This window comes from Xenopus laevis, chromosome 1S (genome assembly GCF_017654675.1).
Source record: "Xenopus laevis strain J_2021 chromosome 1S, Xenopus_laevis_v10.1, whole genome shotgun sequence".
Lineage (NCBI taxonomy): Eukaryota > Metazoa > Chordata > Amphibia > Anura > Pipidae > Xenopus > Xenopus laevis.
The window spans coordinates 60,972,366-60,999,849 of NC_054372.1; the positions used below are offsets into that span (position 1 = coordinate 60,972,366).

The 27,484-nt window shown below is 40.3% G+C and overlaps 1 long non-coding RNA gene across 1 annotated transcript; it reads left to right on the forward strand.

Moving 5' to 3' along the window:
- The first annotated feature begins 15,848 nt into the window (after nt 1-15,848).
- On the forward strand, nt 15,849-23,635 carry LOC121399312. The gene is made up of 2 exons (XR_005964904.1): nt 15,849-17,523; nt 22,826-23,635. It is a non-coding gene; the product is annotated as an uncharacterized LOC121399312 (long non-coding RNA).
- The last annotated feature ends 3,849 nt before the right edge of the window (nt 23,636-27,484 follow it).

Consider the following 27,484-nt stretch of genomic DNA (forward strand, 5'->3'; position numbering starts at 1 on the left):
GTTGTATCCAATACTACAGCCCAGGTCAACAACTGCATCATTTTAAGCCCATTCTGTCCTCTCAGAAGGTGACAACATAAATGGCAGTCTGCACAGCCAACCTATGGAGCACTTGCTTCTCTTTTCAAAGAATACATAATCTTTGAAAAAATTAAATCTAATCACAATCAGAATACCTTAAAGGAGAACTAAAGCTTAACTAAAGAAGTAGCAAGAAATGTTGTACATTATGCTTTGGGCTTCTGTACAAGCCAAAGGCAATCATAGCCATTTAGCAGTAAAGATCTGTGTCTCCAAAGAAGCCCCAGTAGCTCCCCATCTTCTTTTCTGCTGATTCACTGCACATGCTCTGTGCTGCTGTCACTTACTGAGCTTAGGGACCCACTCACAATATACAGTACACATAGAATAGAAATATCACAATATAAGGTTGATTAGTAATTAAAAAGAAACCAGTGCAATTAGCATTAGAATTTAATAATCAGCCTTGTAGCATCAGCTTATATTACAGGCCAACCTCATTTTCTGCTTGTAAATTTGCAATGAACCCTAAGCTTAGCTTCTCAAAAGCTGCTCAGAGCCCACTGAGCATGATGCCCAACATAGTGGCAGGTAGGGGCCATAAAGGAAGGATGCCTTTTTTTTTTTTTTATTTAATAGGAATTTTTCATAGATAAGGTAATTAAGAAATACAAATAAATAAAAATAGGTAAAAAGTAGATTAAGAGCAAATAGGACAATTTCAGCAATGTACCATACAAATTAAAGTGTACAATATACACATGCAACCAAAGCTTTAACAGTTATAACAACATGATGCTGCTAAAATATTGTTGGTAAAAGAAGATATATGGTAGCTAAACAAACCCCCTACTGGTTTCTATTTTGCGGAATTAGATCGTCCATTATATCCTCTTTTAGCCAAGCCTCCCAATTAAGATTATCTATTCAGAAACAATATCCATGGTTCCCATATTTTCAAGTACCTTTTGCTTTTATTATGAAGTATATGGGTTATTTCTTCCATCTTCCTAGTTTCTTCAACTACCTGCTGCCATTCTATAAACCTCGGAGGAACCGAATTTTTCCAATGTCTTGGGATTACTGACCTAGCTGCATTCAATAAGTGCAAGGTAAGTGAATCCCTCAGTATTTCATTTTTGTCTCTATCTAGGCTTAACAGGATTAATGGAACATCCACCGCATTAACATTTATATGCGTTACTTCTGTTATTACTTTCAAAATTTTCCCAATAGTGTTTCAAACTCCTACATTTATACCATATATGGACATGAGTCCCCTTATCTTTACCACATCTCCAGCACATATCTGTATTTTCTGGAAACATCCTTTTCATCTTTACTGGGGTAAGATGCCATCTTTTTTCCCTCACTCTTGCCGCTCTAGATGATTTATGACCTAAAGCCTGAATCTTATTCCACATTGAAGGGGAAATGTTGATGTTTAATTCCTTTTCCCACTCCCTGCACGCTGTATCTTCCTCTAAAGAGATAGATGGTATAAGTAATTTATATATAGTAGAAATTGCATTATCAAGGGTCTCTTTACTCTCCAGTATAGCTTCCCATTTAGTTGGCTCTCTATTCTATTCTGCATCTTTCATTTTATAGATATAATGTCGCAATTGGCAGTAGTTCCATAAATCTCTAGGGTGATTGCCCCAGTTCTTTGGAATTTCTGGTAATGATAATATTTTGTTATTCTTCAAAAAATCGCTGATTCTTGTAGGTCTGCCATCTAATTCTTGCCATTTCTTAAAGGCACCTTGTTCTTGGCTGGGAGTAAATGAAATATTGTTCACTAGAGGTTGTAAATTACAGGGTGTTTTAGTCAGATTCCACCCTATTCTATTTCTGTACCATGACATATATGTAGGGGCGATTAATGGATGATCCCTTGCTGTTCTCGGTAAACTATTAGGGTCACTCCACAGGTAAATAAGCACTGTTGTTCCAGGACTACCCACACTTTCTTCCTGCCTTCTAGGGACCATTGTTTTATTTGTGTTAGATGTATTGACGTGTAATATAGCTGTGCATCGGGTAAAGCTAACCCTCCCCTCTCTTTTGGTAGTATTAGTTGTCTGTATTGAATCCTAGCCTGTTTTCCCTTCCAAATACATTTTGTAAACAATGATTTAATTTTTATGAAGAAAACTTCTGGTATCATTATTGGCAAAACTTGTAGGTAGTAATTCAATTTGGGCATCAAAACCATTTTCACTGCTTGTACTCTTCCCAGCCATGACAGATTTAGTTTGTTCCCTGTATTTACACTTTCTTGAGTTGATTTCAATAAAGATACAAAGGAAGGATACCTTTTAATGCTTCCCCCACTCTCCCCTCACTGACACAGTGCTGACTGAAGTAGTCTGGTCTGTATTGGAGAAGGGAGCTGCAGGTCTGTGTGCAGGGAGCCAATTTTGTCTTTTCCTGCACATTGTGTGGGGCACTCAAGGGGATGACCTCAAATCCTCTTTAAAAGCTTCTTCAAATTGTATTTACTGCTTAATATGCATACAAAAATGAAATATTATAAATTATGCGACCTGATCTGGTGCTGTCACTTCAGCTGAATATACATAGAAGGAAAGCCACAGCTGAAAGAAATTCTTTTGGAATCTCATTTACACTGTCATTCTTTTGAGGTTTCTTGGACATACTGTATGGGACAGAGCAGGTGAACCAGTGGCCCCAATGCAAACTGAACCATGGCATCAGCTCTGTAATACATGCTGCATCCTACATTCATAGAAGGGCTCAGTTACAAATCAAGTGACACATAGTTTTTGCACAAATGGGATTTTCTGCAGGGTAATATAATGGCAACTTTTCTTTTGCTCACTCCATAATCTTCCATTTAATTAATACAGTAATTAAAGCATCACCTTAAGATCTCTGGCCAATGAGTACCCAGGTTATATGTGATTTCCCTTCTACATTTGATAATATGAGATTTAAGGTAAAATGACATTTTTATAGATGGGGAGGTGCAAAAAAGAGTCTTTTTTAAGCTATTGCCTTAAAGGAGAAGGAAACCCCCAGGGCGCTAAACCCCTCCCCCCCTCCCCTGTGCTGCCCCCCCTCCCTCCTCCCCCCCTGGCCTACCTGTCCCCCTGGGCAAATGCCCCTAACTTTTTACTCACCCCTCTGCGCAGGTCCTGTCCACGGAGTACGCAGTCGCCATCTTCTCCCACGCGCGTCTTCTTCCTGCTCTGATCGGCGTTTTCTGGCGCATGCGCAGTAGGAACAGGTACCGGTACGGCTCTACTGCGCATGCGCCGAATGTCACGAAGTTTTCCGATTTCACTTCGTGACATTCGCCGCATGCGCAGTAGAGCCGTACCGGTACCTGTTCCTACTGCGCATGCGCCAGAAAACGCCGATCAGAGCAGGAAGAAGACGCGCGTGGGAGAAGATGGCGACTGCGTACTCCGTGGACAGGACCTGCGCAGAGGGGTGAGTAAAAAGTTAGGGGCATTTGCCCAGGGGGACAGGTAGGCCAGGGGGGAGGAGGGAGGGGGGCAGCACAGGGGAGGGGGGGAGGGGTTTAGCGCCCTGGGGGTTTCCTTCTCCTTTAACTCTTTACATTGGATCCTGTACTTTTAACTAAATCAAACTACTTTAGAGCAAGCTGAACAGGTGTATTGGCCCGTGCCGCAAAATGCTAAGGGACGTATATAGGTATAATGTGAATATTATAGTGCTCATACTGTAATTATGTGTCTGTTTTAGTGCCTTCATGTGTTCATATATGAGCCCTATAGATGTATTTATAGATACTTGGCAAACTATTGTCAATCTAATTGATGTATATTGCAAAGTTGCTTGAAATTATGTTTTTATGGAGTTCCCCTTTAATCTTCCTGTCTCTAGTGTCTCAGTCTGGCAGCTCAGTAATCCAGGAGCATCTGAACTGTTACAATTTGCTACATTAATTGATACAATTAGTTGATCTATTTCTCAGCAGTTTCTGTAGAATGTTAGCAACTATTGTATCAATTCTAACAGCTGTCTTTAATAAAGCTCAGGGATTCTGCTCAGCAGGGCTAAAGATAATGAATGTATCAACTAAATGTATCAATTTAGAACAGTTAAATAGTCGGCGATCCCCCCCCCCCCCTTCCCAAAGCTGGTTTAGAAGGTGAAAAAGGAAACTTTACACAAATAGGTCACAAATTGAAAATAGAAAGTAATGGGAAAAAGTCTTTATTTCTGGTGAACAATCTGAAACCAACTGAACTGAAAAAAGTGTTTGAAGGTAAACGACCCCTTTAATGTGCTTTTTTATTTGTTTTTTTGGTAGATTTGAGCAGGACCCTCTTAACCTCTTGTATCAGTTAACAGTATTTTTTATGTAGTTTGTATGATCAGTAAATACACCCATTTATTGTACAGCACTGTAGCATTTGTTGGCACTTTCTAAATGTGGTCTAGTAATATCAGTCTGTATTGCTTGGAGCAGTAAAAACCGGTGGTGATCAAATCAAATGATTAATGTCTCAGAGGGTTTAGTACAGAACCAAGGGATTTAGGTTTCAGGTATAGGCAGGTTGCAGAACTTGAAGTCATCCTTCATATCATAGTGTTGCTCTTAAGGTTCATTATATCCCTATGTTCCCCTGCTGCGCCCTCTTGCCAAATTCAAGATGAGGAATATGATAAACTGTATATTACATGCTGCAGGATTTGTTGCAGATTCTTCCTTTGATGTTGGAATGGGTTCCTTGTGGTTACAGCACCGGTGGGCCCTCTACAGTCAAATCAACCCTGGATAACCGCTGTATGTCCCCAATGGCCAACAGTTCCTTAATTCAATATTATACTCCAGTGCCATCATGTACAGTGGCCTCTCAAACTGTAAAATTAATTCTTCTGTAATGAAGATACAGTTATTTGTCCCTGTGAGTTAGTAGGCCCCATGACCCAGTTGCTGCACCTTATTTAGATACCACCCCTAGATCTTGGGAGAGATCTCATATGAGGCTGATCTGGCAGCCGGCCTGAAATACATTTTTACATTTTATATTTTTTAATTTGCATTTTTTAACTTAACTGATTTACATGTTTCTTCAGGTTTTATGTAACTGAGCAACTTTCTTTAGTGCTACTTAAGGTGGGGCAACTTTCAACATAAGATCTGTAGATAACCTCAAATCCATTTCTAGAGTAGTAATTATTTCAAAGTCGAACGATTTTAGTTCCTGGTCGAATATCGAGGGTTAATTAACCCTCGATATTCGACCCTTAGTAAATCTGCCCCTTATTCTTCTTCCACCAAACTTTACTATGGCCAAAGTGCATTCAGGCAGTTGGTGTTCTCCTGGCATTTGCCAAACAAAGCCTATTTTCTGTCAGACTGCCATATCAGACTACCAGTCATCAGTCATTTCCGTATGGCAGTGACACCCACTCCTGCCAACACGGGAGGCACAGTTATTAAAGGTCGAATTTCGAATTCATGTGAGTTTTTTTCAACTCTAATATACTCTAAATTTGATTTGGGTTATTTAACAAAAACTAAATCTAATATCTTAAACTCGCACAAATTTTACCAACTCGAAAACTGGAATCGAATTCGAATTTTCTCCGAAAAAAACTTGAATGTCAGGAAGGCTACGAACATGTCCAAACTGGTCCCTGGACCTCTCCCATTGACTTTGCATTGAACTCGGCAGGTTTTAGGTGGCAAATAGTCGAATTATAGTTTGTATGTGAGTAGTGGGTGTTTCAGCTGAGGAGCTCTCATTTTTAGATGGAATGTCTGGATACTTTTGGCTGTAAATGTATTCGGATTCTATTGAACATATATTGTATATCTCCTTTTGTGCAAATAATTGCCAGATACTTTATTGTTTTTCTCTTTATATCTTGCATATTTTCACTTCCTTCTTTGGCAGGACAAATATATATTAAAGGTTTTTTTTATACAGTATCTCTAGCAGTAGATATAGTAATAAATAATTGTCAAGCACTCACATGGGCCACCTCTCATGTCATGCTCCAGGGATCCCACATCAAGGTAAGATACCACAGAGCTTTCCAAAGTCCATCACCCAGCACATAACCCCATCCGGTATTATCAACTAAGCCCCACGTTTCATTTGAAGTCAGACGATCAAGGAATTTGTAATAACAAGGGAATGTTTAGATCAAAAAAGCTGGGTGACTGCCGGGCTATTTCCGTGCTGGCACAGATTAATGCTTATGTTATAGCTTTGCCACCATGTTGCCAGGCATGTACCCATAAACCAGTATAAAATTAAGATGTGCTAAAGGAATGGCAGTAATGTAAGATGAAAGTAACTCCTTTTAACTTAAATGCAATAAAGCAGCTGAATGTAATGCATGCCTTGCTCTATACAAAATGGGCAGACTTTGGAGCATGTCAATATATATATATATATATATATATATATATAGATCTATATATATATAGATATATATAGATATATATAGATATATCTATATATATATATATATATATATATATATATATATATATCCTATATAATAAAATCCAAGTGTCTCTGCGTCCAGTCCGTCCCTGTGTCCGTGGAAATGCGCTACTGCGCATGTGCCCCACGGACTGTCTCTGGCGCTACTGCGCATGTGCCCGACGGACGTTAATTTAACGGGCTTAATGTTAACAATAATACAAGTGTCCTTGGGCCGTGCCCTGGGTCCATCTGAGGTACAGCAGGTATCGGGACACAGGGACCTCTGGTGAGTCCATAGCTGGAGGGTCAGTTCCCCACACAGGCGGCAGCACTAGCAATGGCCAGTCGGTCTAACTCCCTCCCACCAACAGGATTGCGCTTCCTCATTCCCGGATCCTCCCATTTCCAGCAGCAGGAGGGACTGATGTAGTCGGGGGATCGCTGCTCGCTCTACCTGCCCTGCCTGGGCTTCTGTCTCGGGGAAAGCTCCTCAACATGCCGGCTAAAAGCCGCTACAACCTGGTGGACGACGGCCACGACCTGCGGGTCCCGATGCACAATGAGGAGGCTTTCCAGCATGGCATCAGCTTCGAGGCCAAGGTGAGCGCTGCCCTGTCTCCTCATTGGAAATGTGTGGCCCCAAATGTAGATTTCCCCCTCTGCCCATTGTACCTGTGTCTGTACCTGTCTCTGTGCGACTCCATTGGCTCCAGAGAGCAGCACAGTCGCTGCTTCTGTTGGACCCGGAGCAGGTGTTTGTTCTGTAATATAATAAAGGGCACAGATTGAGGGGCTCTATTCCCTCCCTATAGTATAGCCAAGTCACCTCAATTCATCAGAATACCTGTTAACTCACAGCTGCCCCCTCCTCTCTTTGCCCTCTATTCTCATCAATACAGCGCTGAGTGCGCAAGTTGCGCTATTATTATCCATACATAGATCAGTGGGGCTTATTTATAAACACTGGGCAAATTTTCACTTGGGCAGTAACCCATGGCATCCAATCAGAAGATTGCTTTCAGTTAGCTAAAAAAAAAAAAGTTGAAATGGGTTACTGCCCTGGTGCAAATTTGCCCACTGTTTATAAATGAGCCCCAGTGAGTCAGGGGGGATAGTTCATCTCCCTGAACAGTGTCGGACTGGGACACCAGGGGCCCACCAAAAAATCTTAGACCAGGGACCCACTTTACTATTATTCTTCCTCTCCTCAACCTCTATTCTCCCAGTCTCTTTTTTTTTTACATATCCTATATAATAAAGTTGAAGTGTCTCTGCGTCCAGTCCCTGTGTCCGTGGGATTGCGCTACTGCGCATGTGCCCCACTGACCGTCTCTGGCAAATTTTCTACATATGTTCTAGCGCCCGTTAAATTAACGGGCTTAATGTCTAGTATATATATAAAATGATTGAAGGACTCGCACACCATTCTTCAGTGAATAAAACGGTGTTATTTTATTCTTTTATGCACTTCCAACGTTTCGGCCCCCATTTGGGCCTTTATCAAGGATATGATGGGGGCCGAAACGTTGGAAATGCATAAAAGAATAAAATAACACCGTTTTATTCACTGAAGAATGGTGTGCGAGTCCTTCAATCATTTTGTATACCAATATTGACCTACGCACCCGAAGTAACTACAAATCTAGTAAGAGTGCATACACGCGAAAAAACTTATATATATATATATATATATATATATAGATATATATATATATATATATATAGACAAATACAAGATTCCTCTGCACTCAACCCATTATCAATATATTTAAGACAGAGACATTTTGTGCATACTGCTACTGAAAAATGCCTTACCCTTTAAACAAAACAGGGATTGTTTGTCCATATATTGCAATATATTTAAGCTGGCCAACTACGTCAAAGTCATCCCATATCTGGCCAGTCCTATGCTCAATTTTCATTTGATTCATTAAGAATTCTATGGTTTCATTATACATTTTATAAAAGGGACGAATACGTTTTACCTGCAACTTACTAGCTGCTTTCAAAGTAAAACTCCCAAACTTGGCTGCCCTTTTATTAGACACCAGTGGGATCACCTGACTATAGTTGGAGGGGGTGGGAGCTACAACATGGAGCTGGTCACTGCTCTTGTAGAACTATAACAAACAAGGGAAAGTTGTGCTCACCACTAGTTTTTAAAATCATTAGGCGGGGGTGCAATGAGGGTGTGACCACAAAATACATATAGACAAATACAAGATTCCTCTGCACTCAACCCATTATCAATATATTTAAGACAGAGACATTTTGTGCATACTGCTACTGAAAAATGCCTTACCCTTTAAACAAAACAGGGATTGTTTGTCCATATATTGCAATATATTTAAGCTGGCCAACTACGTCAAAGTCATCCCATATCTGGCCAGTCCTATGCTCAATTTTCATTTGATTCATTAAGAATTCTATGGTTTCATTATACATTTTATAAAAGGGACGAATACGTTTTACCTGCAACTTACTAGCTGCTTTCAAAGTAAAACTCCCAAACTTGGCTGCCCTTTTATTAGACACCAGTGGGATCACCTGACTATAGTTGGAGGGGGTGGGAGCTACAACATGGAGCTGGTCACTGCTCTTGTAGAACTATAACAAACAAGGGAAAGTTGTGCTGACCACTAGTTTTTAAAATCATTAGGCGGGGGTGCAATGAGGGTGTGACCACAAAATACATATAGACAAATACAAGATTCCTCTGCACTCAACCCATTATCAATATATTTAAGACAGAGACATTTTGTGCATACTGCTACTGAAAAATGCCTTACCCTTTAAACAAAACAGGGATTGTTTGTCCATATATTGCAATATATTTAAGCTGGCCAACTACGTCAAAGTCATCCCATATCTGGCCAGTCCTATGCTCAATTTTCATTTGATTCATTAAGAATTCTATGGTTTCATTATACATTTTATATATATATAATTTTTTTTTTGACAGAATATATATATATTGGCAGCAGATTTCATTGACAGTTAGATCCAATATATCTTATGGGGGGGGGTCCTTTCCTAGCAAATGAATTAGAGCTCACTTAAATAACTGATTCCAGTACAAACAAAATAACTGACGTTTGCACAAATTCTGCATGTAGAGAGACTTGATGTCTGGTTACATAGTTAGTTAAATTGGGTTGAAAAAAGACAAAGGCCATCAAGTTCAACCCCCCAAATGAAAACCCAGCATCCATACACACACCCCTCCCTACTTTCATATACATTATATATACCCATATCTATACTAACTATAGAGCTTAGTATCACAATAGCCTTTGATATTCTGTCTGTCCAAAAAATCATCCAAGCCCCTCTTAAAGGCATTAACTGAATCAGCCATCACAACATCACCCAGCAGTGCATTCCACAACCTCACTGTCCTGACTGTGAAGAACCACCTACATTGCTTCATCTACCTACGTTCATTTTAATACAGTGAGCTCTAACACATCTTCTAGGCAAAAGGAGCCCCCCTATAAGATATATTGGATCTAACTGTCAATGAATATCTGACACTCAACTGCTACATGAAAAGAGAATGATGAGAAACAGATGCTGGGAGAGGGATAGTGGAGATAAACTTGATTAATTCAGAAACTATGCAGAATTTTTAACTGATTATATTTAGAAAACTTCTTATTTCAGTATGCCGAAGCTTACATGAAATTTTCATTTTTGCAATAGTTCCCCTTTAAGTAAAAGCTATTTATGGGTTAGGCTGTGTTTCTTGAAAAAGTAAACTATATAAAAGACCAGTAAGATCATTTGAGAAACATACTTTGTGGTTGTTTATGCTGGTGTTTAGGATTTGTACCCAACTGGGAGATAAATGAGTAAGTATTATTGCCAAGCCCTGTGTTGTATATTGAGCCAAGTGTGAGGCTACAGGCCTGGATTGTGATAGGCAAAGGGTCTAATATAAAGCAGAGATTCCAAGACTGTGACATATTTAGATGACAAGCTTAACACAGGACTATAAAGAGCAGAGCTGTGAGTGTATGACAGCTGCCTAAGCCACTCTAATATGAGCACTTGCTGAGGAAGGATTAGGTGTCAGCTTCACTGGCTAAAATATGCATGCCATTTCACTGCAGCGTGTGCCTTATTTATACTTGGCTTTGTACCCTCTATAGGTGGCCACGTCCCACACTGTATGAAATAGGCATTGCAACATGTCAGCACTTTGAGAGGAATGACCAGCTCCAGTTGTTATGGAGGTCAGATCTGATTATCCTCAGGCTGAGCAATAACTGTATTAGTTAACTGGTGTGTTGTGTAGCTGATAATATGTTAAGAAATACCAAATATTGTTTAGCTGATTTTATATGACGTTTTCCTATGTGTAGAATTGATTACAGATATGGGATCCGTTATTCGGAAACCAATTACCCAGAAAGCTCTGAATTACGGGATGGCCGTCACCCATGGACTCAATTTTATCCAAATAATCTGAATTTGTAAAAATGATATCCTTTTTCTCTGTAAGTAGCTTGTACTTTATACAAACGAAGATATAATTAATCCTTATTGGAAGCAAAACCAGCCTATTGGGTGTATTTAATGTTTAATTGATTTTCTAGTAGCCTTAAGGAAGACCCGAATTACAGAAAGATACGTTATCTGTAATAACCCAGGTCCTGAGCATTCTGGATAATAGGTCCCATACCTGTACCAGTATTTATAGCTTTTGGATCTAAACAGTTTTTAAGTGCCTGGAATACCTTTCTGTGCTGATGGGTGTGTCTGTGTATAACAGCATAACTTGCAGGTAATTTACTCTCCCCCCCGCCCCAAAAAACAAATTCTTCGGCCCACTTACCCCCCAGCCCACAAGGTGGCTAGTAAGATGGTCAGGCTGTAGTTATAGCTTCATGTAGGGTTGCCACCTTTCCTACAATCGGAATCCGGGCAGGGGGCGGTACCCACGACTTCAGAGGCCCGGCCAGTGACATGAAGGGACGGGCCAGTGACGTAAAGGGGCGGACCTGTGACGTGGCAGCCCGTGATTGGCCATAACACCCGGGAAGCAGGTAACAGGCTTGCCCATTTTTCAGACTTCTGAAAACCAGACAGGTATTTTCGAACCGGACAGCAGGTGTAAAAACCGGACAGATGGCAACCCTAGCTGCATGCATGCACTTGGAGACAGCACAGAAGCAAACTAAGAGTGCTCTGGTGATTAGGCTATGGATTATGTACATTCCTGCTAAAGCAAACAGTCTTATAGCATCCATTACTATGCTAATTCAAATAAGCAATGAAGAAATATTATGCTTATAACCAGCTGGATCATAAGGATGAACTGCTCCAGCCATTGGATGCTTTCATTGTTTTAATTCTGCACAGCAGCATGTATCTTTATACTGGGCCACAGGGCAGCCATCAGGGGAGCACAAGGGGTACTCTTGTACTAGGCCCGGGCCTAAAAAGGGGGGCCTGGCTGTGCTGCACTTTTCGAAATAGCGAGCACCCCTTGACAGTGCCAAAGCCATTCCCTGCCGATGTCCAGAAGAGCTGGAGTCCTGAAGAGCCGAAGTCCCGAAGTTTATTAAACCCCCGGCCACCAATGTATTATTTTAATACTCTATAGGCCCCTGCCACCAAGGTTTTTTTAAAAAAATATTCTCTGGGGTCCCAATGTTTCTTTTTAACTTGTAAGGGGGGCCCTGGTGCCAAAGTTTTTTTTTAAATACTTTTATAGGGGGCCCTGGCACCAAAGTTTTTTTTAACTTATGGGGGTTTATGGTTTTTAGTGCTGATGTCTGTGTGGTCTTTTAACTGTGGTGTAGGGTGGGCATGATCTGGGGTGGGGCTTGGGGTGTTGTTGTTGTACAGGGCCCTGTGATTTCTAATGGCGGCCCTGTTGGGCCATGTGCAGGCTGCACCAGTAACACTCATCACATGTTGGGCAAAGATGGGCATGGAAGGGACAACATACACACGTCATCTTTCTAGTTTCAATCAAACAACTTTTACAACATCTTATAATTCTGGCACTTGGCACACTATTTCAGATTTATATATATCTCTAGATCAGTGATAAGATTGTGTGACAGCTATAAACCATGAACCTTTTACAGTTAGAAAGACGATGCTATCATTAAAGCTGTGACTACTTTTACAAATAATTTTCCATAGTGATGTTCGGACATGCTGAGCATTGTTTCTGCATTACGGCTAAAAGAAGGTAAAATGCTAATAAATAGGTAACCTAAAGATTGTTTTTGTAAATGCCTTTAGGGGCATGTTGTAATGGAATTGCTCTCAAACTGTCTAAATACTCTTGATGCAAAGTAACTTTCATGCTCAATACTTATTCTTGTCAGGATCAGCTAGAGATTTGTTCAACTTGTTTTGACAGGTTTCTTAAAGATTTGATGTTAATACATAAATCTGGTTGCTGCCTATGTGCTGCGGCTTGTCATTATTATTATTATATGTTGCATCATATGTATCCTTGCAAAACCCTTATACTGATTTACATGGGCATTAGGAAGTTTCCTTTTTTCAGAGGGATGGCTATAGATGCATATACACAGGCTGATAACAGCTACCAAATTAGCTCCTCCAGACCTCTTTTGGAGAGTTTTTTAAAATACAGGTATGGGATCCGTTATCCGAAGATCCGTTACCCAGAAAGTTCAGAATTACGGAAAGGCCGTCTCCCATAGACTCCGTTTTATCCAAATAATCTACATTTTTTAAAAATGATTTCCTTTTTCTCTGTAATAATAAAACAGTACCTTGTACTTGATCCAAACTAAGATATAATTAATCCGTATTCAAGCCAAAACCAGCCTATTGGTTTTAATTAATTTTTAAATGATTTTTTAGTAGACTTAAGGTATGAGGATCCAAATTATGGAAAGCTCCAGGTCCTGAACATAATAACACCTGTAATAACAATACCTGTACTCCCATGTAGAGTCCTGCGCGGGTCCATTTTTTGGGCCCCGTACCCGCAACCTGCAATCCGCAACCCGGACCCGTGACCAACATTCTTACCCGCTAGGAACCGCTACCGACCTGCAAGTACCTTATCCGCAACCGCGACCCTTTGACCATCAAGAATCAGGAAGTGCTGTCATTGTAAACTGGAAGTGACATCATCGTGACCAGAAAAAAGGAGTAAATATCGCTCTTGTGAAAACCGATGGCCCGACACCCGAGCACAAAATCGCAGAACCGCCAACCCGCGTCTTTACCTGCACCCAGAACTTCAACCCGCAGGGTACCGCAGGTTTTTGCGGGTAACCCATGGGTACCCCACCCACTGCAGGAGTGTTTTTCTGTTATTCCTTTACAGAAAGTAAAACCAAAAATGAAAAAAGTTTATAGGCTGTTGGAGGAGCCCTGCATAAATTGGGACACACTGATCTCTCATTTTTTTGGTCCTCAATTTAAACAATTGCTGACATTTTTGATGTCACCCCACAAGTGTTCTATTGGATTAAGGTCTGTTGATTGAGCTGGCCACTCCATAACGTCACCATAAATACTGGCAAGCACTCCGCAGTCAAAAACATTTCAATCCTGACGCGTTTCGTATCAAAGATACGTATGACTACATATCTTTGATATGAAACGTGTCAGGATTGAAATGTATTTAATCTGCTGAAATAAACTTGAATGATTTTACCCTACGAGTTAACTGCGGAGTGCTTGCCAGTATTTATGGTTTCGAATGCACATCACCTACAGCTACGGGTTCAGGGCGATGCACCCGGGCCACTCGTCTACCTTGGTGAGTGCGGCTTTTCCTAAACCTCTATGTATTGAATGAAAAGTGTTGTAAACCCAGGAGCGTGGGACCTGGGGTATATAAACCCAGGTAATCGGATAAAAAGGGTGAGCACGTTAACGGCTAGAAGGAGGTTATTAGTTTCTGTAAACAAAAAAAATAATAGCGGGATTGAGATATTTCCCAGAAAGAATATTCATGTATACTAATGCCCTATAAGAAATGTAGGTTGAAATTGATCTTATACTTATAGTTGAACTCCATAACATCAGTCTTGTTGGTCTGGAACCTAATAGATCAATGTGATAGAAAGGAGGTAATTGCAGGAAGTCCACGGCAGCAAGCTGAGTCTGCAAGTGTATCTTTATTGGGGTAGTGAACAGCACACAGTGCACACAGTGTGCTGTTCACTACCCCAATAAAGATACACTTGCAGACTCAGCTTGCTGCCGTGGACTTCCTGCAATTACCTCCTTTCTATCACATTGATCTATTAGGGTATCACCACAGGATACCCTGCAGGAGTACCACCAACACATCATACAACTTGCCAGAGTTCAGCCCTGCTACTTTTTGGTCTGGAACCTAGATGTTAATTGTTTACTGGTGAGTTGTTTTGTTGAAACATCCATTTCAAGGGCGTTTCCTCTTAGGCATAAGGCAACATGACCTCTTCAATTATTTTGATGTACTGATACTGATCCATGATCCCTGGTATGTGATAAATAGGCCCAACACCAAACATTCCATATAATCACAGTGTACTGTGGCTTAAATGGATCCTGTCATGGGAAAACATGTTTTTTTCAAAATACGTCAATTAATAGTGCTGCTCCAGCAGACTCCTGCACTGAAATCTGTTTCTCAAAAGAGCAAAAAGATTTTTTTATATTTGATTTTGAAATCTGACATGGGGCTAGACATATTGTCAGTTTTCCAGCTGCTCCCAGTCATGTGACTTGTGCTATGATAAACTTCAGTCACTCTTTACTGCTGTACTGCAAATTGGAGTGATATCATCCCCAGCAGCCCATCAGTAGAACAATGGGAAGTTAACAGATAACAGCTCCCTGGTAGATCTAAGAACAACACTCAATAGTAAAATCCAAGTCCCACTGAGACACATTCAGTTACACTGAATATGAGAAACAACAGCCTTCCAGAAAGCAGTTCCATCCTAAAGTGCTGGCGCTTTCTGAAAGCACATGACCAGGCAAAATGACCTCAGATGGCCGCCTACATGCCAATATTAGAACTAAAAAAATACACTTGCTGGTTCAGGGATGACATTTTATATGGTAGAGTGAATTATTTGCAGTGTAAACAGTGTCGTTTAGAAATACAAACTGCATCATAAAAATTATGACAGAATCCCTTTAAATTCAGTGTTTGGTGCCCCTAAACCCCAAAAGAACAATCCTGCTTTCATCTTTCCTGTTTTTGTAACCATGATTAATCGAGAACAATCGAATCACAAAACGATATATATAATTTTTGAGTGCTGTGTTGTGTCAAACATTTGAGATCTTTAAATTCAACATATGATAATTGCCTCCTGTCATAATACCAAAACACAGTGCTGTCATTATACGTCTAAATCAATTTGCAAACACCTTCAGGAAAGAAAAGAAAACTTTCACACCATAAATCTCTCAGTCTTTCCCCAGCCACCAGCTGAGAGAGTGAATATAATATCTCCTGATCATTGTGTTAACACTGATAATAGTAACATATCATATCTCCATAATGTCCCTGTTATTATTGTATCATTCCATATGAAATAAAAGCAACAATATATAACATACCTTTGTGTGATGTAAATGCCTTCAGTAATTGAAAAACATGTATAAACGACAGTAAATCTGTTCCGTAGACATTGGGCACCCAGCAATGAGTGCAAATTCTCCCTTAGAATCAGGCACTAGTGTCTAACAAAGAGAAAGCTGAATAACTGTGTTTGTTTAGGAAATTATGGTTATATTTACTAAATACAGAGTAGATTTGGGGGCAGATTTATTGATGTTCGAATGGTAAATTTGAAATTTAATTTTCAAGTTGAATTTTTGGTCAAAACTCAAAAATTCGAATTAGGAAAAATCCAAACTCGAATTCAAATTCAACATTTATCATACCTCTACCCTGAAAGTAACTCAAATTTGATCACCACCTAAAACCTACCGAATTCATGTAGAAGTCAATGGCAGAGGTCCATTGACCCACTTGGAGATGTTGATGTTTCGGAAAAAAAACCTCAATTTGAATGCCTTTGATCTGCGGTCAAATTCGATTTGGGTTTTCGGGTCGGTAATATTCGTTTGAATTTTGTTAAATAAGATACCTAGTTTCTAGGTTAATCTAGTTCATTCAAGGTAAAAAAAATCTCTCTATCACTGGACCTTTGATAAATCTGCCCCTTAATGTATCAAGGTTCAAAAGGTTTTCATTAAGGAAAGGTATTATGTTTTCCCACTTTCCCAAAGAGTTTATATTTGTTTCACATTTAGCTAATCTCATTCATGGTGGTGTGTATTTCTGGCATCAGTTTTATTTACGTCAGCCTTTGTATCAGCTGCTACAACTGTCATTGACCAGAAACTTGCAAACTCACTTGATCAGTTTGGATAATGGATAAAATGCATGCAGTGCTTGATAACTCAATGCAACAGACAAAAAATGGTAAATCCAGATAATTTTTTAATGACATTTTGTGACTTATTGGTGGAGTCTTGGAAAATAAATGGTACAAAACTAAAACTTGGAAATTTTGTTCTGACTATTCTTTGGGGGTAACAATCAAATGTAATTTACACTTTCTGAAAAAAAGTCTTCCCCTTACTACTGTAGAGGACACCAGGGTTGGCTCCTTGACGGGAGGTATATTTCTCCATTATTTGGGCTGTGGTCCCTTTAAGCAGCGTGTGTTTCAGGGAAGGAGTCTGGGAGTTATTTGGCAGCAACACCAGTTGCTGTTTTTTTCTTAGTTTTTCAGGGACCAGACTCTGGAATGGGAGGGAAGGTACAGGGTGGGCCTTCCCATTCCACCCAGGTACACACCTGACTTTTACTCTGCATAAAGAGGAGTCACAGGTGCAATTGAGTGTAGAGAATGGTGTCTGGAGCCTGTGAGCTGGAAGTCTTTCTACAGGCTCAAGGAAAGGACTAAAACAGATATCCTTGTGTGCAAAGGACTATGGAAGAAAGTCTGCTAATATTGAACATTTGCTGGTTTTGTTGTTTGGCCTCAAGTGGACTGACCAGGCCTACTTTGGACACTGTAAAACCAAAGGACTTTCACAAGCTGAAGTAAGCTGTTTATTATATGTCAATTTACTTTCTGCTGAGGAAAAAGCTTCTTTGGGTTTAAGTTTCTAAATAAATTGACTTTCTCTAAGAAACTGCATGCTGACTGCGATTCCCCCTCAATATTATACTATCTACATGTAACAAATGAATCCCCTTTCATTAAAATATCTACAAAATGAAATTCCTCCCTTCATAATCCCACAACAATTAGTAACACACACTTTCCCAATATTAACATATTTCCCTAATAATCAGTGCTCTTATCTCTGGAATAGCAATAATAATACACAGTCTGTGTGCTGCATGAACGCATGGGTGACAAAATACTTGAAAATGTTCTTCTGTTGCAGCACATTGAAATCCCATGGGAATATCAGTAAAAGTGCACCCATAATTCATTAGGAGGGCATTCCACTCTATTACTGATGTACATATGCGCCAAGACACTCTGTGAGCAATGCCTTCAAAAATGATCGTGGTCCTTCTTTCCTATAACACTGGAATGTTTTTATCAGTTAATGGAATGATGAGTAAGTGTGAGCTCTTCTCCCACTGCATCCTCCCACTGGGAAAAAATCTGGTGGGCGCTCTCCCAGGCCGCTGATCTCCCTCCCCTGATGTGCTGAAGGAAGGTTTAATTTACATTTAATTAATTATTAATTTAATTTGGGGAAAGGGGTAGGGTGGGTGGAGGCAGCTACTGTGTGGGGGCACGGCAGGGGCTCCTTGGGGGTGCAGGGACCCCCGGCGCTGCACCCACCATTCCAACCCTGAACTTAAAGGGGAAGGAAACCTATTCGGCGCAAACCCCCCTCCCATTGTTGCCCACCCTCCCTCCTCCCCCCTGGCCTACCCGTCCCGCTGGGCAAATGCCCCTAACTTGCTACTTACCCTTCTGCGCAGGTCCAGTCCAGGGAGTTCACAGACGACATCTTCTTCCACGCAATCTTCTTCCTGCTGTGAACGGCGATTTGGCGCATGCGCAGTAGGATCATATCGCCGGTACGGATCTACTGCGCATGCGCCAAAAGTCACGCGCATGCGCAGTAGATCGTACTGGCGATATGATCCTACTGCGCATGTGCCGTTCACAGCAGGAAGAAGATCGCGTGGAAGAAGATGTCGTCGGTGAACTCCCTGGACTGGACCTGCACAGAAGGGTAAGTAACAAGTTAGGGGCATTTGCCCAGCGGGACGGGTAGGCCAGGGGGGAGGAGGGAGGGTGGGCAACAACGGGAGGAGGGGTGGGGGGTTTGCGCCGACTAGGTTTCCTTCCCCTTTAAAGTCAGCTCTATTCTTCTTCTATGTACCTAATTAATTATTACTGTTAATACTGTTACCTCCAAAGGAACAATTTGACCATTAAGAAATCTGCCTCACAAGTAAAATTTTGAAAAACACAATGTTTATTGGAAATATGGCAAGTGTTTGAAACACTGTATATATACATACAGGTATGGGATCTGGGTTCAGAATGCTCGGGACCTGGGGCTCTCCGGATAACGGATCTTCCCATAATTTGGATCTTCATACCTTAAGCCTACTAGAAAATAATTTAGGCATTAAATAAACCCAATAAGGATTAATGGTATCTTAGTTGTAGGGTTGCTACCTGGCCTTGTGTTTATGCCTTTTGCCAAGCCATGCCTGAGCAATTATTTTAGTACTAGACATTAAGCCTGTTAAATTAACGGGCGCTAGAACATATGTAGTCAAACATTCGCCAGAGATGGTCCGTGGGGCACATGCGCAGTAGCGCAATCCCACGGACACAGGGACTGGACGCAGAGACACTTCAACTTTATTATATAGGAGGATACAGCATAGCATATATCATATAGGAATGAAATGTACTCTCAGTAAAGCTGGGGTCACAACGGCTATGCATGGAGGGGGTTGAAGTTTCACAAAAAAATTGCATCCTCAAACTAAGAGTATTCCTGCACACTAAAAGGAATGGAGTTTATGAATATGCCCCCCCCCCCCAGCTGCCAGGATGAAGTGATCCCACTTGAGTTTTATCTGCACTGCTGACTGGGCTGTGAGATACTGTGGCGCAACAGAACAAAGCTTTATTATTTAAATCTCTCTCTTTGTGCCACCAAACTTCCTCTGCTTTGTGCTGAACACTTTCAGCAATGTAAAGACTATCAATGCATCTCACAATTCTTTTCTATTTAGAATTATTGTTTTTACCTGCTAATTACACTGTACATTTAATTGCTGCTTCTATATGAGAATGGTCCCTTTGCCAGTTACACTGCACTACAGCACTCCGCTGGATCTAGCAATGGCTTATTAGCTGGAGGGATGGGTATCAGTTCATTCCATGGGGCAAATGCACTAAAGGGCAAATTTCTGCCACACTTCACGCTACTTTGCCAGGAGCAAATTCGCTACCACTACACTAATTCACTAAAATACAAAAGTTGCTTCTCTGCAGACGGCGAAGTTTCACTAACGTTAATTTGTCAGCTCGACCATTTCATAGCGAAATTTCACTAGCATAGTTAAAAATACTTTGAAATTTGACCATCGAATTAAAATACTTCGAATTTGAATATCGAATACGAACGTTTTTTCATCGAATTTGGCCATCGAATGATTCGATGGTCAAAGTATCCAAAAATTTCTTCAAATTTCGAATTTTTTTAGTTCGAAAATTTCCTCGGATGGGATTTCTGGGGAATTTTCGGTAGTGACTTCCACTTCGCCCTTTGATAAATCTGCCCCCATGTGTTTTACCGAATCATGCTCATACACACCAGCTCTGCAACCATAAACCTATCACCGATCTATTCTTACAGTATCCTACATGTCTACAATGGGAGCCTCATGGTGCAAAAAGTTATCATTCCTAAATTTCATCAACATTCCTACTTTGTGCTGCGGTGCTTAAAGGGCACGTTTACCCTTAAATGAATTATTTTGTCATTTTACCAGTTGACATGAATATGCTATTTGTTTTAATGATTTTTTCCCCAGTTGAAAAAATGAAACCATAGGTCTCTTATCTCTTAAATATGTGAATAATGCAGTACTATTATTCACATATTTAAGAGATAGGAGACCTATGGTTTTATTTTTTCAACATTTTTTTCAATAATAGCACTTCATAGTATTGTTGTGGAACTTCAAGCATCAGAGACCACTTGAGGGAAAAAGATGTTCGGTGGATTCTGAACTCACAAAATGTCAGAACCCTGAACAAAGAAATTATAGAGTTTTTATAAACTTGGGAACGTTACATAAAAACTTACGGGCAGAAAAGGCAGTTACCATTGCGAGAGCATAGAGATATCTCTTCACAGCACAGAAAAACAAAGAACTTTTCAAATAACCAATCAGATGGTTCTTCCTCAAGGTCAAGGTGATAATGACCAAGCTAGCTTGAGAACAGAATCCGTCCATCCATTTTGGAGGCTCCCGGGGGAATCTGCATACACAGAATTTTACTGTTATTCTGATTCTCAGTATCAGTCTTATAGCTGTTCTTCTTATGCCTTACAGGGGGATTTATTGTGTGCTGCTTGTGCGTACACACATTTTTGCAGAAAAACGGCAAGCACTCCTGGAGCCACTCGTAGGTAAAAAGAGCTTTTATTCAGTCGGTTAAAAACATGGAATCCTGACGCGTTTCGTATCTTACCGATACGTAGTCATGCCCATGACTACGTATCGGTAAGATACGAAACGCGTCAGGATTCCATGTTTTTAACCGACTGAATAAAAGCTCTTTTTACCTACGAGTGGCTCCAGGAGTGCTTGCCGTTTTTCTGCACATTTCCTCACTCACCCCAGCTACGGGTTCGGGGCGATGCACCCGGGCCACCCTGCACGTTCGGTGAGTGCTTTTTCCATATTAAGCCGTGTTTGAGTAAATTGCGGGATTGAATTCATGTGCAGGACCCGGGGTTTCTTATACACCTTGGTCAAAAGAGTCTAAGGGTGAGCTCATATGAGTCAAAAGATTGTCCTCACCTTTCTCTGAACCTTTTCATTTTATTGCACATTTAGAGAACTTTTTGTTCCTTTCTTTTTCCCGTTTTCAATAATCAGATGCAGGACTACTTGAGCCGATATAAATTCTTTTTTTGTATTAACGTACACACATTTTTACCAAATATATTCATGTATTAATAAAGAAAAAACATTCTTAACCTAGGGGGTTATTTACTAAGCTCCGAATACCTGAAATTTCCCGAAATCCGAAAAAGTTTGTGATTTTTTTTTTTATAAAATCGGACTTTAAAAAAATCACAAATTTTTCGGAATTTATTAAACCCTGAGGGCTAAAAAGCCCGAATATAAAAACACGGCATCTCAAACCTGTCAAGGTTGCATAACAGTCAATGGGAACAGTCCCATTGATTTTTGGTTGTGTCGGGGGTTTCGGGCAATTGCACGATGTTTTTGGAGCTGAAAACTCTGAAAAATTTCCGGGCAAATTACCAAAAAAATCGTGAAAATCTGAGCTTTTCCCGCAAAGCAAATTTTCGGGAAAATGAAATAATAAATAAGCATTAAAACCCCAAGCGGGTTAGATCGGAGTTTGTAGCAGCCGATATTGAAATAAATTTGGGCCTTGATAAATAACCCCCCTAGTGGCTCTGTCTATTCATTTTATGTGTGGTTATTGTACTGTATTTATTGCTATAGCTCCACTAATGTACACAGACAGGGGTAGTGTTTTTATAAATCAAACAGTGAGAGTAAACAGGTGTCATGACATGAGTTTCAATGCAAAGTTGGAATGAGGCCCCTGCCTGAAGAGCTTACAATCAGTGATGCCTCTATAACTCCTAGATGCACGTAAACATTTCCAAAGCTGGGCAGTATCAGTCAGCACTCGTAGCCTCACTACAACACAACATTTAGCTTAATTTTCAAAATGCTGAAAACCAGCAGTGATCACCAATCCCCCCGGAATTGGAATACTGGCACTCATATGGTTTAGGCAGTTGTAATGAACCAGTGCTGTCTGCTGGCATTGGAACTGTTCAGGTACCTCAAGGTTCTAATGTAAATGTTGTGTATCCTTGAGCAATAAGCCTATCCATACTGTAACATACTGCCATCAAAATGGATATGCATTTAGGCCAGCAAGTTTAGCCACTGAGTAACAAGGGCCTCTATGTCTACTCTGTACTTCTGTCTAACTCTAGGTTAGCATTATTGGGGGTAGAATACTATAAAAAATAGTATGTTAATAGACGTTTGTAGTAGGTATTTTAAGACAATCTGCATATATTCTTTATTTTTGTATTGTTTTGTATCTATTGATTTTTTTGTTTTTTTTCAGGCTTAGAATTGTAACTGCCATCTGGTTGCTATTCGTTACCCTAACATCCAGCAGTTTGGAAGCCAGAATTGAAGAAGAGAATAAGTGATAAAACAAAAGCAAGAATAACAATAAAATCAAAGCTTCACAGTCTGTTTTTTGGTTGCCAGGGTCAGTGACCCTAACAACCAAGCGGCATTTTCAGTTACCCTTCAGAAAGAGGCAGAATAACAAGGCTGATAGTTTGAAACCTCTAAAAATAAAAAAAATTATGACCAGCTGAAAAGTTATGTAGACTAGGTTCATACCGGCACGTGGTGAATAGATGGTCAAAAAAATACACAACGTAGTGCCACAACAATATAATAATAATAATACAATAATATAATTCACACTAAGGTAAAAATATCACATTAGTTTTGTCAATGTGGTTTAACAAATGCATTATTGTTAAGTGAAGAATTGTTATTGCTAAGTTGTTGCTAAGTGAACAATTGTCACAATACCTCACCATGATTGCATGCAATGTGTAAGTGTGGGGAAGCACAACATTGTAGCATATTTCTCCTCGGATTCTCCTGAGTTGCAGAACTGGACTGTGAGAGATTTAAGCTCTCCTCAGGCATGGGGCTATACATAAAAAGTGAATATTTTTCCATTGCGTTACTTACCTGAAATCCGATTGGTTCATTTTTGAACCGTTGTCTCCTGATTGATTGATTTAAAAAGGGGGCGTGGCTTATCAAAAAGGCGCAAAATATATACGGGTGGCCTTGCAATGCAGGGCTCATTGTTGAAAGAGGATTGGCTTTGAGATCCCTTCCACCCACCCTGGCTTGGTAGTAAACAGGCGGGAAATTAATGCTTCTTGATCCTTTAAGGAGGCCCACTGTGGAGAACTGATCCAGGGGCTGGCTGGAAAAGTATGTACTGAATGGTTATTAGTAATGGTACAGTTCTGATTGATATGATAGTTAATTAATACTAAAACAACAGCTGTGGCCATTCTTCACCATGTACCTGTCCAGTGTTTTTATTATTGAAATGTTTGGTTGTTGGTAAGTAGGTAAATGTTGACTACAACTCCCATGAAAACGTATGTTAAATCATAGCAAATTATTACCACAATAAGCTAGAATTCAGAGAATTCCTTAATTATGGCTTTTCAGCTAGAAAATGCCCACAAAGTACTTTCCTCTGGGTGTCAGCAGTAATAGGATGATAGCTGTGCTGCCAGTGTCACGTTCGGCACCCTATATCCAGAACCCAAGCTAAGCTCCCTGGTCTCAGCTCTCACTTCTGCCTCTAACCACCGCCTTTCACCTCAGGAGGAGCCCTTGGCTAATTGGATCCTGCCAGGTCTTGAGAGAGGAGCTAAGCTAACAGTTCTGGATGAGCAAAGGGGCACGATAGTCTCACCAGGATACTGGAAGGAAGAACACCACCAGGAACAGGCAGGCCGGGCCAGCACAAGCAGAATAGTCAGACAGGCCGGAATCGGATTGGAGAGCTTAGAAAAGTTGGAGAACAGGCAAAGGATCAGGATTGGAGAGATCAGAGTAGTAAAGCAGGCAAGGGTCAATACACATTAAATAGATAGAATAAACCTAAGCAGGCACCTAGGAACTTACTAAATAGAACCTAACAACGGGCAACTTGCTACAAACAGAATTCCCCTTTTAAAGTATTTGAATTTCACGCCTATGCGCAATGACATCATGCTGGCGCGTAAACCAGGAAGCGCGCCGGCGCGTGCGCCATAGAGGAACCAGACTTAGAAAAGAAAGGACGCATGCAGTGGGCGTCCCAGGAGGAAGCCACTGGACCACCAGGGTAAGCGTTCACCATTAAACCACCAGGGATCCTTACAGCCAGCTTCCCTCCTAGCAGCAGGAATGTGAAGACGATTCTGAAGTTTATTCTGATACTGAGGAAAATGTCATGCACCTATAATAAGGAATTTGCAATTTATCCCTTGGTTTTATTTTTCTAATAGCTGCTTTTAAAGGCATAAATAAATGTATGTGGAAAATGCATGTCTTTAAAGAGTTGTTGAGTTTACTGAAATTAAAAGATGTATCAAAGAAGTTTATCATTAAAGTAACGAGGCAAATGAGATATGGGAACAATGGCCATATCCTTCTTCATTGTCAGTGTTTGCTGCTCGTGTGAATTACTGAAGATTAGTGACCCTCGACCACAATCTGGCTGTAGATATTATGAGAAGGTGAGTGGCTATTTAAGGGGGAAGTATAAGCTAAAAGGCACCCATTTACTACAGAGAGAAGTGTAAGTAGACATTTGATAGATGCCAATTCCATGCAAAATAACAAGAAGTTCTTCAAAGCAGATGTGCAGTTTTAGATATAGTGATGATATACTATGACATGTAGTAGATGTTTATCTATAGCAGCTGCAGTTCCTTTTTTTTTGTTTCAACAAGGAGATTTCTTAATTGCTAATTTCTTATGCCAATAAACTTCAAGTAGACTGAAAGAATTGTTTGGATATTGCTTGACTCTTCAAAGATTAGGGCCAGAACTAGGGGTGGTCAGAAGAGGCACATGACTAGGGCACAATGGTGGGGGGAGCTATGTATGATGTACCTCTGTTGCCTACACCTAGTCCAGGCCCTTGTCCACCTACTGCTTGCTGGTCATTTCCCCACCTCCCTGGCAAAGATTGAAGCCCTTGACCAATTTTCTAATTTTACTGACAAAAGATTACCAGTGTTAAAAAATAAAATAGAATAACATAAAATAGAATAAAACTGAGATATGCTGATTGTTTATATATCCAATTCACTTTAATATTTTGTAGAGTTGCTGTTTAAATCAATTACAACATTTTGTCTTTAAGCATGGCTGGATTTACATAGCGGGCAGCCCTTTGCCAGATGCTGTTCATATCCCCTGTCCTTCATTTATGCACATGCTCAAATTTTCATCATTGGGTCTAAAGCACTGGGGATGGATGCACAGGAATTTTTTTTAAAATAAAAACTATTATATCTCCTATGCATTCCCAGTGCTCCAAAAGCAGTGTGGATGTGGTTGGGCAGCATGCCGTCCCCTAAAATTCTGCTGCACTAGGCCCCAACACAAATCCAGACCTGTTTCTTAGGGTAAGTAGGTACCAGCTTTACACACTGTTCACTGGTTAGGATCCATTCTTCCAGTTAGATTTTCTACCTGGTTGTTTGGGCTCTGCTTACCAGGCCAGTGTTCTGCTTAATAGTAGCTAGTGATAGGGCAACAAAGTCATAACTCAAAAAGTTTTGTGGTTAAATCTATAAAATGTCCAACAATGGGCCAGCCAAAGCTCTGATCTCAATCCAGCTACATATGAATACAATCTCTGGTTTTATTTGAACATTTAGACACACAAAATATTCTGCCTTATAATCAGACCCCTTGGGGAGAAAATTTGGAAGTGATGCTTTGCAGCCATCGCAACACTTCACCAGGTGAAAATTCTCCCAGCCAGCGCTAATTTACTAAGTTGCGCCCAGCGTGCCAAACGCTGGCAATTTTTATCTAGTGTTACTTCGGCAATGCGAGCAGATCCTAGCGCAATTTTGTTAAAGGTCTTCACTCTAACAAAACACATCTGCATACAGAGGGAAGTGATAACGTTGAATGGACGTATATGTTGCAGCAAATACATTACATTACACAAGTCCAGGGAACCTTAATAAAGAAAATAGAATTGTTATAATGCCCTACACATGAGCCCACTGTATAGTTTATGTGCCATATGTTAGAATATTTATGGGGGACCCCGGTTACCCAAAAAAACAATTTTAAGGACTTTTGAAGGCTATCACTCTGAAAAATCGAAAAAAGACGCCAGCGTTTTTTGGAAACTTTTTCTACTAAAAAATATGACGTAAGTAACAGAAGAATAAGAAAGATCTATGCACTCCATTGCACTTTGACTGGTCTGAGCTGGTGAAGGCAAGTCTGGCGTAAGAGAATTTGCGGAGTAACGTCCATTCGCCAGAGCAAAAATTCACCTAGCATTAGAGCGAAGTTCTGCCTGCTCCCGTAAATCAGCAAAGTGCCTAAAGACGGTTACTCTGGCAAATCATCGCCAACGTTAGTCACTTTGCCCTTTAGTAAATCTGCCCTCTTGACTTCTAGAAACTTTCTCAACAGACATAATCAAGTCAGTAAAGCATATTTATCGATTCCGGTGTCTTTTTTTTTTTTGTTCAGTTGTCATTTTAATGTGTTTTGAAATCCCTGGTTTCCATGGTTGGTAACATATCGGGTGAGGCTTTCATTGTTTGCCTCTGCATGGCTTCCTACATATGTGCAAAAGTTCCCTCAAAGTTCACGTGTCAATGTAGCGCATAATCTCTTCTTTCATTGAGATTCAGGGATTGTATTGGGTTCCTGTGGAATTGTTTCCCTTTTTAATCCTATAACACAGCATGTTCATAAATAGTCTTATGAAACTGACAGTCGGGGACCATGAATAGACATGAGAAATAGAATATAATAGATCCGATGTCAAAGGCTAAATTCAACTGGGAAAAGCCTCTTTTGCTTTAGCAATTAAAATTAATTTTCAATAGCTTTAGCTTTTATGGCCATTTATAACATAAAAGAATGGGTTAGATTGTCCTTCCCCAAACATATTATATTAGTTTTACACTCTGCACATCGCACTAATGCG